General features: G+C 43.6%; 1 protein-coding gene across 1 annotated transcript in view; it reads right to left on the minus strand.

Moving 5' to 3' along the window:
- PSMD14 (proteasome 26S subunit, non-ATPase 14) overlaps positions 1 to 15,015 on the minus strand; it is a 92,477-nt gene that overhangs the window by 76,736 nt on the left and 726 nt on the right. The window lies entirely within an intron of this gene.

A 15,015-nucleotide genomic window follows, 5' to 3' on the forward strand; every position in this document is an offset into this window, starting at 1 on the left:
CCCCGTCTACAGAGCAGCAGTTTCTCTTCCTGTTGACAGGGCGGGACTACTGGTGTCATGGTGATTGACAGCCGGCTTCCCACAATTAGGCAGCAGGGAGCCAGCTGTCAATCAGCATGACACCATTAATCCCTCCCTGTCAACAGGAAGACAAACTGCCACTCTGTTGACGTGACGTCAGCGGAAGTCTGTGACCGCTCTGTGCCGGCGGAGAGCGGCGCCGGGCACAAGACGCAGGTGGGTAACAACTATCTGCCTGTTAGTGCTTAGGCACTTTTTTTTTTTTTTTATTAAGTGCCAGATATCCTTTTTAATGAAATCCAACTGCAAAAAGTGAATTTAAAGACAAGAAAAGAATACATTCTTTTAAGAAAAAAAATCTATATGTCCCCGAAGGTGTCCATATCCTTTAACTAAACTATTAATAGGCAATACATTTTAAGGAAATCAGAATGAACACTTTTTTGTTTATTTAAAAAAAAATCTGTTTTCTTTTTCTTGATATCACGCCATCCCACAGAGGACATTACATACACTTCTGACATTGTATTAATATTTATTACTTTTACAAAGATATCTTGCTTTTCCATCAGCTTCTCAAAAAAATTGCAAATTTCCCATTAGACAAAAAGACAAAAAACAACCAATAAAACACCTGCTAGATAATTGGCATGTAAATAGAAGTAAAGCCAATGATGTCCAGATCAGTTGCGGGTCTCCTGGCCAGAACTCAACTGGCTTATAGGCATGGCTGTTGAGTCGGTGCCCAATTTGGTGGAATCGGAATAAAATGGACTGACTCCTAAAATATATAATAAACTGGGTTCAGTAGTACAATGCAGGATGTGCTGTAAATGTTTACATAAGAATTTGGGAAACTTATGAAATGTCTGTTCTGTTCCTGCTCTAAGGATCTCGGCTTTTAGTTGTGATGACTGCGGCACTTTATGTACAGGCTCAGTAGTGAGGCCGGGCTGTGGAGCTGGAGTCGTGGAGTCAGGGAAATTCAGGAGTCGGAGGTTTGGTTTACCGACTCCACAGCCCTACTTATAGGCACAGATGAGGTTGTTTGGTCGGTTCAGACCTGTAGGAGATCATATTCGGACTGTGAATGTTGAACGTGTGAAGCCGGCCTAAATCACAACTAATCGGCAGCGGCAATTAGAAGCATTTTATCTGCTGTGTAAACATATACAGGGGAGACAGAGAAAGACATGAAGAAAGCAGAGACATGTATCTGAGCCTGTGCGGCAGCACACACACTCCTTATGGCTCTGTAATATACAGACTCTACAGGCACTACAAGTGGCATGCTGCTGTACCACACTGCTTGACTCTTTGTAGAAGTCTTTGGACCCCAAATTACAGCCCTTTCGGCTGTCACTTCGGCATCAAGAGCGGATGTCCTGGCAGTGAAGTGCCGCTCACCACCCAATTTGGAAGCGAGGACTCACGCACTATTTATGGCCTTTTTTTACTTGCTAAAAAACACAAACAGTCATATTCATGACAAATATTCTAGAAGGAATTAGAATATCTAAGATAAACATAGACACATATATAGAAATATATACATATACACTCATTGTAAGAAAAAGCACATTCTCCAGAAATACAAGTCTACAAGCTCAAGAAATGACTGGGAACAATGATATGTTTGGTAATTCTGATTATTTTTAAAGAACACATATGCTCTTGAATTAAAAGGAAAAAAAAAAAAAAACCTCATTGTATGGAAGTCATCCAACATCTATGTCTACCACTACACTGGAAGAATGAAGTATAGTCTGACATTAAGGGAAGAATGACAACAGACACAGCGACACTGAAGTCTGAGAGCCTCGTCCCGGATGTTTATGTCACAACCGTGCATTGATGAGGACGCTGCCGCTATGGCACATATCAGTCATCATTTTTGGCAAAGTGAAATTATAAAAGGAGATATCTCAGGGATCTAGATGAGGTTTTGTTTATTCCACTATAATAAAAGGGGGAGATTTATCAAGATTTGTGCAAATAAAAGGTGAAGTTACTACTAATAGCAACCAATAAGATTATATTGTTACAATTCCAAAGCCCCTTAGAAGATTAAAGCAGCGACTGCTTTACTTTTAACCAATTTTGAGAAATCTACCCTCATATATTTGCAGACTCTAAATCTAAATTTTAGTTGTCTCTGAGCTAGTGGGTAGCTATTAGGATTTTTCTTATTCAAAGCATACACAAAGATTGCTCTCTGGTCTTTATATTACATGTTTGTTCAGTAACGGCAACATGAAGGACATTATACAACAGTCAGGAGCAGTGTAGCTGTGAATCCAGCATGGTCTATATACAGTGGGGAAAATAAGTATTTGATACACTGCTGATTTTGCAAGGTTTCCCACCTACAAAGAATGGAGAGGACTGTATTTTTTATTGTAGGTGCTCTTCACCTGTAAGAGACAGAAACGAAAAAAAATCCAGAAAATCACATTGTATGATTTTTAGATAATTAGCATTTTTTTTGCATGAAATAAGTATTTGATCACCTACCAACCAACAGGAATTCTGTCTCTCATACACCTGTTAGTTTTTCTTTAAGAAGCCCTCCTACTCTGCACTCATTACCTGTATTAAAGACACCTGTCCACACACTCAATCACACTCGAACCTCTCCACGATGGCCAAGACCAAAGAGATGGCAAAGGACGCCAGGGACAAAATTGTAGACCTGCACAAGGCTGGGATGGACTACAGGACAATAGGCAATCAGCTTGGTGAGAAGGAAACAACTGTTGGCACAATTATTAGAAAATGGAAGAAACACAAGATGACTGTCAATCTTCCTCAGTCGGGGGCTCCATGCAAGATCTCGCCTCGTGGGGTAAGGATGATTCTGAGAAAAGTCGGGAATCAGCTCAGAACTACACGGGAGGACCTGGTAAATGACCTGAAGAAAGCTATGACCACAGTCTCAAACATTAGTTTGGGGTTAGTGTGTTACCGTTAGTAACACACTACCCCGTCATGGATTAAAATTCAACAGGGAACGCAAAGTCCTCCTGCTCACCAGGGCTGTGAAGTTGGTAAGCCAAACCTTCGACTCCTCAATTTTCATGACACAGACTCCCTCATACATGGCTCAAGTTAAAGTGATAAATTTACTGCAGTACAGATTCATCTCAGCTAAAAGTCTAGACCCTTAGATCAGGAATAGGACATTTATAGAACATTTCATAACTTTCCCAAATTCTTATGAAAAAATATTCCCCACAAACTGCATTGAACTACTGTATCCAATTTATTATATATTTTAGGAGTCTGTCCATTTTATACCAACTCCACCAAAATGTGCTATGACTCCACGACTCCAACTCCACAGCCCTGCTGCTCACGCCAGCACATGTCCAGGCCCGTTTGAAGTTCGCCAATGACCATCGAGATTATCCAGAGAAGGCATGGGAGAAGGCCATGTGGTCAGATGAGACCAAATTATAACTTTTTGGTATCAACTCCACTCGCCGTGTTTGGAGGAAGAAGGATGAGTACAACCCCAAGAACACCATCCCAACCGTGAAGCATGGTGAGGGAACCATCATACTTAGGGGGTGATTTTCTGCAAAGGGGACAGGACAACTGCACCGTATTGAAGGGAGGATAAATGGGCTCATGTGTCACAAGATTTTAGCCAACAACCTCCTTCCCTCCATAAGAGCATTGAAGATGGCTTGTGGCTGGGTCTTCCAACATGACAATGACCCGAAACACACAGCCAGGGCAACTAAGGAGTGGCTCCATAAGAAGCATTTCAAGGTCATGGAGTGGCCTCGCCAGTTTTCAGACTCTGAACCCAATAGAAAATCTTTGGAGTGAGCTGAAACTCAATGTTGCCCAGCGACAGCCCCGAAACCTGAAAGAGCTGTAGAAGATCTGTATTGAGGAGTGGGCCAAAATCCCTGCTGCAGTGTGTGCAAACCTGGTCAAGAACTACAGGAAACTTCTGACCTCTGTAATTGCAAACAAAGGTTTCTGCACCAAATATCAAGTTCTGTTTTTCTATTGTATCAAATACTTATTTCATGCAATAAAATACAAATTATGTAAAAATCATACAATGCGATTTTTTTTTTTTTTTTTTAATTCTGTCCTAGTGTACCTACGATAAAAATTACAGACCTCTCCATTCTTTGTAGGTGGGAAAACTTGCAAAATCGGCAGTGTATAAAATATTTATTTTCCCCACTGCATTTCGCTCTCCCTCTTACACTCTGCTCCTTCTTCCACCCTCTCTCCATAGAAATTAATAGACAGCTTGGTTGAACAAGAAGGATGTTAGCAGTTTTTCAGAGTGAATGAGGAAACACAAGGAGGGGAGAAGTTTATTTCCCAGATAAAATACATTACAAAGTTTCTTATATTTCATTGTACTGTTGATTTATGCAAAATCTGATGAAATTTTGGGACCATTTATGACCTGTACGTTGCGAGTTGGGACCTCACATGCAGATCACACAGACAATCAGATTGAGATCTGGGGAACTTCGAGGTGATTGCTCCAAGGTCTAGTTCTGATGCTCATGTGCCAACTGTAAGACCTTTAGGCAGTGGACAGAGGCCATCATAGGTCCTCATATTTGGGCCATATTTTCTTATCTGTATTGCTGACAATATTCCGAGCCTGACTGATCCTTATGACCCGAACTAAAGACGTTATATTTATACCTAGGATACTGGTAGTGATTACTTATAATTTGTGATCCGCGGACAGGCCGTGAGTTGCAGCCATAATACAGACGAGGAAAATATGGCCGTAAATGCCATCATGTGAGCCTTCATTACCAGCACAAAAAGTCACACTAAAGGAAAAATATAAAAAAATCAAACTAAAGTGAACATTAAAATTATTTGCAATATCTATTTTCATGCATGGACAGAGTTTTAGCCAGAAGAGGTACAGCTACAGTTTTGGTCCAGATGGATGCGTTACCACCTTATTTTGACTCCCATAAAGGCACAAGTGGCTTTACAGGGTCAATCTTGATTATTTTATCATCAACTTTCTACTATAATGGGGCAGCTATAAACATCTTCTACTGGTATCTCTGGGTCTGCTGTGGCTGTAATCACACAAACTATTTTCACATGTGAATGCTCTCAAGGGTGTACAACAGACAGCACTTGCACTAATAACTACCCATTAAAGTCAATGGGCCAAGTAAAAAGTGCACATTTTATCATGGACTGTCAGTTCAAGCCTCAGTACACAACTGGCAATAGGTTAGAGAATAATGGGATACACCGACTGCAGGGAAAAACAGACAAGTTTTCTATAATTCGTGTGTACAGAGCAGGGTTCCCCAACTCCAGTCCTCAAGACCCACCAACAGGTCATGTTTTCAGGATTTCCAGGTGATGGAATTATTACATGTGCAGGTGATGTAATTATCACCTGGGCAATACTAAGGAAATCCTGAAAACATGACCTGTTGGAGGGGAACCCTGGTATAGAGAATAAGGCAACATTCTCATGAATGCACGGCCCGTATATGGACCTGTACCAGCACAGACACTGACTCCTGAACCAAACTAAATGTTAGGAATATATTAGGCTAAAAGCTTGGGTCTGAGCATTTTAATTCATATACAGTGGCTCGTGAAAGCAGGACTGTGGAGTCAGTAAGCCAAACCTCCAACTCCACGACCCCCTCATACATGACTCACGTTTAGGCTGTGTGCCCACTATGCATTTTTTAAGCATTTCCGCAGCGGCAATTCCACTGCAAAACCGCTTAAAAAACGCTTGGTAGAAGGTCTGCCATGTTCCCCAATGATAATCCGCATGTGCTGTGCACATGCTGCGGAAATTTCCGCTGTGGATTATCATTGCGGAAAAATCTGCAGCACTACCAATTATTTTGCGGAAGCGCTGTATTTTTGCCGCCATTGACTTGCATTGGAACGCATGGAATCCGCATCACTGGATCTGTACATGCGGATGCCATGCGTTTCAATGTGCGGATGGTCCCTGGTGTGGAGGACCGGAGACTCTCCTCCAGACCCGGGTACCATAGAAGCTGTAAAAAAAGAATAAAATAAAAAATAAATATTATACTTACCTTCTGAAGGCCCCAGTGTCCTTGTCTCGGCTTGCCGGCAGCTCGCGGTAGAAGTAATTTAGTCATGTGACAGGTCACGCGACCGCTGACGTCGGCAGGTCCTTAATTACATCTTCTAATACTACATTGTGTCCTATTAGACCTTGCAACACATTGCTCAGGTCCTTATATATAAGGCCTGTATTGTCTTCTGGCATTATGTGAGTGGCTTGCTTATGGTATATACAGTGGTGGCCAAAAGTATTGGCACCCCTGCAATTCTGTCAGATAATACTCAGTTTCTTCCTGAAAATTATTGCAATCACAAATTCTTTGGTCTTATTATCTTCATTTAATTTGTCTTCAATGAAAAAAAACAAAAAGAATTGTCCTAAAGCCAAATTGGATATAATTCAACACCAAACCTAAAAAAGGAGATGGACAAAGGTATTGGCACTGTTTGAAAAATCATGTGATGCTTCTCTAATTCGTGTAATTAACAGCACCTGTAACTTACCTGTGGCACCTAACAGGTGTTGGCAATAACTAAATCACACTTGCAGCCAGATAACATGGATTAAAGTTGACTCAACCTCTGTCCTGTGTCCTTGTGTGTACCACATTGAGCATGGAGAAAAGAAAGAAGACCAAAGAACTGTCTGAGGACTTGAGAAACCAAATTGTGAGGAAGCATGAGCAATCTCAAGGCTACAAGTCCACCTCCAAAGACCTGAATGTTCCTGTGTCTTCCGTGCGCAGTGTCATCAAGAAGTTTAAAGCCCATGGCACTGTGGCTAACCTCCCTAGATGTGGACGGAAAAGAAAAATTTATGAGAGATTTCAACGCAAGATTGTGCGGATGGTGGATAAAGAACCTCGACTAACATCCAAACAAGTTCAAGCTGCCCTGCAGTCCGAGGGTACAACAGTGTCAACCCGTACTATCCATCGGCGTCTGAATGAAAAGGGACTGTATGGTAGGATACCCAGGAAGACCCCACTTCTTACCCCGAGACATAAAAAAAGCCAGGCTTGAGTTTGCCAAAACTTACCTGAGAAAGCCTAAAACGTTTTGGAAGAATGTTCTCTGGTCAGATGAGACAAAAGTAGAGCCTTTGGGGAAAAAGCATCAACATAGAGTGTACAGGAAAAAAAAAGAGGCATTCAAAGAAAAGAACACGGTCCCTACAGTCAAACATGGCGGAGGTTCCCTGATGTTTTGGGGTTGCTTTGCTGCCTCTGGCACTGGACTGCTTGACCGTGTGCATGGCATTATGAAGTCTGAAGACTACCAACAAATTTTGCAGCATAATGTAGGGCCCAGTGTGAGAAAGCTGGGTCTCCCTCAGAGGTCATGGGTCTTCCAGCAGGACAATGACCCAAAACACACTTCCAAAAGCACTATAAAATGGTTTGAGAGAAAGCACTGGAGACTTCTAAGGTGGCCAGCAATGAGTCCAGACCTGAATCCCATAGAACACCTGTGGAGAGATCTCAAAATGGCAGTTTGGAGAAGGCACCCTTCAAATATCAGGGACCTGGAGCAGTTTGCCAAAGAAGAATGGTCTACAATTCCAGCAGAGCATTGTAGGAAACTCATTGATGGTTACCGGAAGCGGTTGTTCAACCAAGTATTAGGCTGAGGGTGCCAATACTTTTGTCTGGCCCATTTTTGGAGTTTTGTGTGAAATGATCAATGATATGATTTTTTGCTTCATTCTCTTTTGTGTTTTTTCCTTGCAAGCAAATTAAATGAAGATAATAATACTAAAAAATTTGTGATTGCAATCATTTTCAGGAAGAAACTGAGTATTATCTGACAGAATTGCAGGGGTGCCAATACTTTTGGCCACCACTGTATGCTTAACGCATGCTATATAGGATTTCATGCACTTGAGCTTTAGCTATACCAGGTATGCACATTACATTTGCACCAGCTACAATGTGATAGCCATCTTGACAATCTGTCTCTAAATAGAGACTGTGATATATTGTTGACTCTACTTATATAGTTAAGATCGTACACCACCTATGCCCGGTATATATTCTTTGTGGACTACTCCCTAAAATACCTGTGTTGTTGCTATTTTAGACTTTTTTATATATGTGATGTTTAAGTATTCTGCCAGTTGTTATACATTACTTCAATAAAAAGTGTGATATTTTGATATAATAGGAAATGTAGCCTGACACCTCAATGTGACCAAGACATAGTTTAGCTGCTTTTTCAGAGTAGATAATAAGTTCGGGAGGCAATGGTGAGGGGAAGAAGTGGCAAAAAAAAAGCTGAATTCTCTTATAAGATGTATTCCAGAGTTTCTTATAATAGCTTGTAGCTTTGATTTATGCAAAGTTTGTTAAAATGATAGTGACCATTTAAGGATAAGTTCCCGCTTGGCATATTATTATTATTATTATTTATTATTATAGCGCCATTTATTCCATGGCGCTTTACATGTGATAGGGATATACATAACAAAAGCATTTACATAATCTTAACAAAACGAGTCAGCGACTGGTACAGGAGGAGCGAGGACCCTGCCCGCGAGGGCTCACAGTCTACGAGGGATGGGTGAGGATACAGTAGGTGAGGGTAGAGCTGGTCGTGCAGTGGTGTTTACTGCAGGTTGTAGGCTTGTCGGAAGAGGTGGGTCTTCAGGTTCCTTTTGAAGGTTTCCACGGTCGGCGAGAGTCTGATATGTTGGGGTAGAGAGTTCCAGAGTAGGGGGGAAGCACGGGAGAAATCTTGTATACGAGTGTGGGAGGAGGAGATAAGAGGAGAGTAGAGCAGGAGATCTTGTGAGGATCGGAGGTTGCGTGCAGGTAAGTACCGGGAGACTAGGTCACAGATGTATGGGGGAGACAGGTTGTGGATGGCTTTGTATGCCATGGTTAGAGTTTTGAACTGAATTCTCTGGGCAATAGGGAGCCAGTGAAGGGATTGACAGAGAGGAGAGGCCGGGGAATAGCGGGGGGACAGGTGGATTAGTCGAGCAGCAGAGTTTAGGATAGATTGGAGAGGTGCAAGAGTGTTGGAAGGGATGCCACGGAGCAGGAGGTTGCAGTAGTCGAGGCGGGATATGATGAGGGCATGCACTAGTGTTTTTGCAGAGTCTTTGCTGAGGAATGCACGGATCCGGGAGATGTTTTTGAGTTGGAGTCGGCAGGAGGTGGAAAGGGCTTGAATATGTGGTTTGAAGGAGAGATCAGAGTCCAGGGTTACCCCAAGGCAGCGAGCTTGTGGGACTGGGGAGAGTGAACAGCCATTGATGTTGATGGATAGGTCAGATGGGGGATGTGAATGAGAGGGTGGAAAGATGATGAACTCTGTTTTATCCATGTTGAGTTTTAGAAACCTGTCGGAGAAGAAGGATGAGATGGCGGACAGACATTGTGGGATTCTGGTTAGTAGGGAGGAGATATCGGGTCCAGAGAGGTAGATCTGTGTGTCGTCAGCATAGAGGTGATACTGAAAGCCGTGAGACTCTATGAGCTGTCCCAGGCCGAAGGTGTAGATGGAGAAGAGCAGGGGTCCTAGAACTGAACCTTGGGGGACACCGACAGATAGGGGGCGAGATGAGGAGGTGGTGCGTGAGTGGGAGACGCTGAATGTCCTGTCTGTTAAGTATGAGGAGATCCAAGATAGAGCCAAGTCCGTGATGCCAAGAGATGAGAGAATCTGGAGTAAGAGGGAATGGTCCACTGTGTCAAAGGCAGATGACAGGTCCAGAAGGAGGAGGATGGAGTAGTGTCGCTTGGATTTGGCATTTAGTAGGTCGTTTGTGACTTTGGTCAGGGCAGTTTCAGTCGAGTGATGCGGTCGGAAGCCAGATTGTAGACGGTCGAAGAGGGAGCAGGAGGAGAGGTGGGAGGACAGTTCAAGGTGGACATGTTGTTCTAGAAGTTTTGAGGCAAAGGGGAGAAGTGATATGGGGCGGTAGCTGGTCAGAGAGGAAGGGTCAAGGGAGGGCTTTTTGAGGATGGGTGTGATTGCGGCATGTTTGAAACATGAGGGGAAGACTCCGGTTGTTAGTGATAGATTGAAGAGGTGGGTTAGGGTTGGGATGAAGACTGAGGTGAGGTTAGTGATGAGGTGGGATGGGATTGGGTCAAGTTCGCAGGTGGTGAGGTGTGATTTGGAGAGTAAAGAGGAGACTTGACCTTCTGTAATGGTGGAGAAGTGGGGTTTGGAGGAGGATGGTTGAGTAGATATGAGGAGGGGTTGTGTGGACTTTAGGCCAAAGTTTTGTCTGATGGTGTCAATCTTCTGTTTGAAGAATGAGGCAAAGTCGTCGGCTGAGATGAGAGAAGAGGGAGGAGGTGCTGGGGGACGAAGGAGAGAGTTGAAAGTGTTAAATAGCTGTTTAGGGTTGTGAGATAGGGAGGATATGAGAGATGAGAAGTAGGTTTGTTTTGCTGTAGTGAGTGCGGACTTGAAATTAGTGAGGGATTGCTTGAATGCCATGAAGTGCTCGATGGAGTGAGACCTTTTCCATCTCCGCTCCGCAACCCTGGAGGCCCGGCGCAGTTCTTTGGTAAGTTTAGTGTGCCATATATGAAAGAAGTGCATATCAAATTTATTAATAAAATAGAACAGGAGCAGAAACAGGTAAGGAGGGTGCCCAACAGGGGGTAGCAGTGGCACACTGGGGTTAGCATCTGCTCATTAATGATCTCTCAATTTTACTCCCTATCGCACTTTATATACACACGGCTGTGTGAACATAGTATCCATTACTGATATATTTTTCCTGATGCTGATACAGCTTTGTTTTAATGCCCATTTAGCACTTTGCACCTTATTAATTTAATCTGTTACTATTTCTGGATTTTATATCAGTATGAAAAAAAATGCGTAGTGTGAACATAGCTATCAGGTTTTGCTGCGTTTTTAGTGAAAAAAGCAAGCAGAGCAGTATGTGAAACGCATTTATTTTTGTGATTTTACCACCTTGTCTTGGTCACCTGAGATGGCAGTTTGGATAGGACAGTTTAATTTAATTAGTGATGTGTAAAATGTAAACATTGGCTGAGCTATTTGTGAGATTGAACAATACATGTGGCCCAGTGAGGTGTGAAATAAAACAATTCCGGAGCAATTCAATGGCAGACCATAGTGTGAAAATAAATAGTGTCCTAGAAACTCAATGCACTGCCAGTGTCTAAGGGTATATACACATGATTCAGACAGGCAGTACTTTATGCTGTCTCTAAAGCGCTGCGTTATATGAACGCAGGCGAATCTGCATGTGTTCACCGCATTCAATACATTGCACTGAACTAATTTCTCTTGCGGAGACTAGCAACTCAGCAAGAGAAATTGACATGCTGCGGTTTGGAAAGACACGCAGCATGTCCATGTCCGCGGGTGATCCGCAGGTGCACGGAGACGCATTGTGGACATGGGATTTCTAGAAATCCCATCCACTGTGCTGTAACATCTGGCCGCTGAGAGTTTGACACTGCATAACACGCAGCGTCATACCTGAAGCAGGTCCTGACCGTCTGCACACTACCTAAGGTAAACAATTCCTGAAGAATTCACCTCCCCCCATTGTTACATTTGAAATTCTGGTTAATATGGTTTCACATATGTCTCATATTGGTGACCTGTGTTCATGCTTCTATGGTGGAAGCAAAGCTGAGCTTGAAAAACACAGCAAAAAAAACAAGCAAAATCCTGAACAAACCTTCCTGGCAAGAGATCAGGTTTTGCTGCAGAAAAAAAAAAGCGCTGAAAAAATGCAATGTGAGAACATAGCCTAATACTATTACATAGAAACTTATTCTGAAATGTTTAATTTGTGCAGTGAGAAGCAACTTTCTACTGTTTGGGGGGGTATCACAGGTTTCTGGTATTAAGGGTATGTGCACACGATGCAGAAATGAAGCAGAAAATTTCTGCATCATTTCTGCATCTCCCTGGCAGAAAAAACGCATGCAGATTGTGAATGCGTTTTTCCTGCAGAATACATGCGGATCCACATGCGTTTCCGCATGCAGATTGACAAGCGCTTTCCAGGCGATTTTAGAATCACCTGGAAAGTGCTTGACAACTAGGTCACACTATATAAATCCATGCAAACAGCATGGATTTATATAGTGTGACCCCAGAGAGTGTATATACTTACCTCCGATGGCCCGCGCTGTCCTGCTTTACACTCCGTTCTCCCGGCAACTTTGAATTGAAAGACCTGCCGACGTCAGCGCAGGTCCTACAACTCACTGCAAGTGCCGGGAACCAAGCGGGAGCGCTGCGCGGGCCGACAGATGGTAAGTATATATATATATATTTTTTATTTTATTCTTGTTTTACAGCTTTTTTAATGGTACCTGGGTGTGGAGGAGACTCTCCTCTTCTCCACACCCGGGTACCATCCGCACATTAGAACGCGCCAATAACGCAAGCACAGATGCAGTCTTGCGGAATTGGCGCGTTCTAATGCAAGTCAATGGCGGCGAAAACGCAACGTTTACGCAAAATTAATTGACATGCTTCGGATTTTTGAGCGCAGCGTTTACGCTGCGGAAAAATCCGCATCATGGGCACAGCACATGCGGATTTCAATTGGGGAACATTGCTGCCCTTCTACCATGCGTTTTTCATGCGTTTCCGCGGCGTTTACGCAACTGCAAAAATACCGCGGAAACGCATTAAATACGCATCGTGTGAACTCAGCCTAAAGGGTTATTACTTACATGTTTAATTATCCTGTATCCACAGAATTGGTGATAACTTACTAATCTCTGCTGAAACACCTTGTGATCCAGAGAATGAAACGCAATAAAGCCTCTTTGGCTTTCTCGACTGCATTCACGGACTATGGGACTGCAAGAAAGAGCTGAGCGCTGAACTTCCTTTCTTTAGTCCCCATGGAGAATTAATGGAGCGGAGGCCAAGCATGTGCACCTCAACTCTAATCAAGATGGGGAAACGCAGCAATCGGAACCCCAGCGATGAATACGTTTCCCCTACCTTATAGATAAGTTAAAGGGGTATTCCCATGTAGTATGTTTATGGCACTTCCACAAGATAGGTCATATCTTTAGTAGATGCGTGTCCCACGAAAGAGATTCAAATTCATCTTGAGAAACCGCTGCCAGTACAGAGGTGGTTAGAAATCTCATTCATTTGTATGGGAATGCAGACCACCCCATTCTCTAGACAGATGCGGCTCCCATCATAGGGATCCGCATCTACTATACACTTAAGATACATCTCGTAGATGTATTAATGAGTCTCAGCTGGGACAATAAGTTATATAGGGCTCCCAATGAACTCTTTAGTACAGTATAATATTAGGGCAGGGAGAGAATAGTTTCAAAGAATTTAAAACTTAACTTATAATGGTATAATAAAAATGCACCTAGGGGCTGATATCAATCATCCTTACTAGTGTTGAGCGAGTATGTTCTGTTAACCCTTTCGCCGAGTACGCTCGGGCCGAGCACTGAGTATTTATAGCTGCTCGGTGATATGCTTGAATCACTCCCGTGTTCATGATTTGCGACTGTTTGACAGTTTTATTACATGGGAGGAATGTCTATTTCTTACACATTCCTCACATGTAATAAAGCTGCCAAACAGTTGCAAATCATGCACACGGGAGCGATTTAACCTCATCACCGAGCAGCTATAAATACTGGGGGCTCGGCCGAGGGTACTCGGACAGAACATACTCGCTCAACACTAATCCTTACCATAAATGTAAAGTGCAAGTGCTCTAAACAACCAGTGCTCATGAAAAATGGTCTGATCTCACCCATAGGTCTTGATGAGATGTATCCCTCCAAGGTAACAAGTGGACAGGAGTAGTGATGGAACAGAGTAACACTGTATAACCCTGTTGTGCCCCATGTAGAACTCCTGCCCTTACAAGTGCAGTATCCAAGTGTGGCACTGCCTCAAAAAAATACCCCAAGGTGGAGAGATACATCTCATCAAGATCTATGGGTGAAATCAGACCATTTGCTGGTTATTTCAAGCACTTGCACTTTACATTTGTGGCAAGGTTTGTTGATATTCATTGTCCTTCAACTCTAGGTCTACTTTTTTGATACCATTAAAAGTTTGAAGTTCTTTGAAGCTATTCTCTCCCTGCTATTATTATTATTATTATTATTATTATTATTATTATTATTATATCTTGTAGATGTGCCATAAATGCACGAGATGAGAACAAAGGATGTCTACCTTTGGGGTCTTTTTCACCAACATGCATGTATTTGGTGCTAAAAATGCACCATGTGGCTTTTACAGGCTCATAGTTTCTTTACACATTCAACATTCACATATTTTTTAAAAATATCATCTTTACTGCAATATATTAAAATCCATAAAGACAAAAAAAAAAAACTGAAGCAATTCAGAAACGCGCCCCGCAACTAGGGACCGCGCCAGAAACGCGCCCCGCAACTAGGGACCGCGCCAGAAACGCATCCCGCAACTAGGGACCGCGCCAGAAACGCACCCCGCAACTAGGGACCGCGCCAGAAACGCGCCCCGCAACTAGGGACCGCGCCAGAAACGCGCCCCGCAACTAGGGACCGCGCCAGAAACGCGCCCCGCAACTAGGGACCGCGCCAGAAACGCGCCCCGCAACTAGGGACCGCGCCAGAAACGCACCCCGCAACTAGGGACCGCGCCAGAAACGCATCCCGCAACTAGGGACCGCGCCAGAAACGCACCCCGCAACTAGGGACCGCGCCAGAAACGCGCCCCGCAACTAGGGACCGCGCCAGAAACGCGCCCCGCAACTAGGGACCGCGCCAGAAACGCACCCCGCAACTAGGGACCGCGCCAGAAACGCACCCCGCAACTAGGGACCGCGCCAGAAACGCGCCCCGCAACTAGGGACCGCGCCAGAAACGCGCCCCGCAACTAGGGACCGCGCCAGAAACGCACCCCGCAACTAGGGACTGTGTTATTTTTTTTCCT

The sequence above is a fragment of the Phyllobates terribilis genome, unplaced genomic scaffold (genome assembly GCF_046119375.1).
Source record: "Phyllobates terribilis strain yellow unplaced genomic scaffold, ASM4611937v1 Scaffold_9__5_contigs__length_417890890, whole genome shotgun sequence".
In the NCBI taxonomy this organism is placed as follows: Eukaryota; Metazoa; Chordata; class Amphibia; order Anura; family Dendrobatidae; genus Phyllobates; species Phyllobates terribilis.